Below are 2,156 nucleotides of genomic sequence, written 5' to 3' on the forward strand. Positions count from 1 at the left end.
GCGACTGAGGGAGTCCCGGACTAGGGGGTGTCCGGATAGCCGAACTATCATCATCGGCCGGACTCCAAGACTATGAAGATACAAGATTGAAGACTTCGTCCCGTGTCCGGATGAGACTTTCCTTGGCGTGGAAGGCAAGCTTGGCGATACGGATATGTAGATCTCCTACCTTTGTAACCGACTCTGTGTAACCCTAGCCCTCTCCGGTGTCTATATAAACCGGATGGCTTTAGTCCATAGGACGAACAACAATCATACCATAGACTAGCTTTTAGGGTTTAGCCTCCTTGATCTCGTGGTAGATCTACTCTTGTAATCCACATTATCAATATTAATCAAGCAGGATGTAGGGTTTTACCTCCATCAAGAGGGCCCGAACCTGGGTAAAAACATCGTGTCCCTCGTCTCCTGTTACCATCTGCCTAGACGCACAGTTCGAGACCCCCTACCTGAGATCCGCTGGTTTTGACACCGACAGCCATCATCGCCCATATCTCACTGGAGCCGGGTAAAATTTTATGTAGGAGACAGTCGAACGTCGTCGTGCTAAGGTCTCATAGGACCGGTGCACCAGAACAACAATCGCCACAGATGTAGAGAAACGTAGAACATAATGATCCAACCTGAAGAGACATGACCATAGATGAACGAAGACCGGATGCGAGTAAATCTACCGAAGACAACCACCAACTGAATCCTACAAGATCCGTCGGAGCCGCAGCTCCGTACGCCCTCTGACAATGCTAGATGCGCCCCTGTGAAAGGACTAGGCAAGGAGAACATTCCATCTTCAGAAAACCACCGTCACCTCACCTTCCTAAGCAATACACGAATCCTTATCAAACTCAAATAAACATATAATAATGGATCCCTCTGGCCAGCACAACCACGATCCACCGCGGCACATGGCCCCAAAACCACAGGAGACGAGCTAAATCGGCGCCGCGGACAGGAGGCAGGAACCTTAGCCGCCTGCCTGTTAGCTTGGGAGGAGAGGCGAAGGGGTAAGTCCGTATGACATCCTAGCTCGTTGGGTTTGTTTTGTTGAAGTGATTAAAAAACATTCCTGACACCATGCGACTGGATTGAGCGCACGTCTCCATACTAACCACATGTGACGACCAAATTCACTATTTGAAGCCTAGCTTGTAGATTGTTTCAGGATGTTCGATAGCTTGGGATGGCAAAAACTACCCCCATTACCCAATCCTCGCCCCGAAGTTGTCCCAGCTTTCTCGATTGCTGCTGCGACCTCCAAACGCGAAAGAGCATCGCCTGGTTTTTCAAGCTCAAATGCTTGCCCTTCGTCTTGCTTGCGCTTGTGGTCGGGGCAGGTAGTGTGCTACTCGTATTACGCTTCACCGTCACCCCGCAGATCAAGGCCTACGTTGAGGACGCCCGTCTCAACAGCTTCACCGCCACCGACACATGGGCGTCCTTCTCCGCGTACAACATCTCCATCTCAGTCGCCCTCACCGTTCGTAACCCCAACGGAGCTATGGTCATCAAGTACACCAAGCCTCTCATCGCCACCTTTCTGTTCCACGACCGGCGTCTGTACAACGTGAAGGTGGCGGATGCGGCGCACAAGCACGAGCCTCTCAAGAGGGAGGCGCACCTCCTCCACACCGGCGGTGATGCTCTGTGCCTGCTCGACCCTGCAGCGGTGGAGGAGTTGAAGAAGCAGAACGCAACGGGGGTGATCAAGGTGGAGATGCGGCTCTCCGGAAGGATCACACTCGGCATCGGCAGCAACCGAGGGCTGGAGCTCAGTTGCCCTCTCACGCTTCAAAGCGCTCCACCGGCGCCGGGCCCGGATCCTGATGTCGTCGTGTTCCATGAGGTCGACTGCAAACCTGACACGCCTAAAAAAATCGTCCTTTGACGATTCTTTCCGTGTATTTTACTCTTTTTACATTGTATTTCCAACATTTGTCTTCTGCATCAAATATCTATCTACCTACTCGTACAATACGAAACTTCTTTAAGAGAGTCTCCACCATCCTCTACCTGGCACCGTCGGATCTGCTTGGGGCCCCTTCTCCCTGCTTGGGGCCCCTTCTCCCTACCTGGCGCGCCGTTCGATCGCCTTGGTCCATTCCACAACGGGACGCCGGATCTCGCTGTCAATGACCTGAGTTCGTGTTGGCCAACCC

Source organism: Triticum dicoccoides, chromosome 2B (genome assembly GCF_002162155.2).
Source record: "Triticum dicoccoides isolate Atlit2015 ecotype Zavitan chromosome 2B, WEW_v2.0, whole genome shotgun sequence".
Lineage (NCBI taxonomy): Eukaryota > Viridiplantae > Streptophyta > Magnoliopsida > Poales > Poaceae > Triticum > Triticum dicoccoides.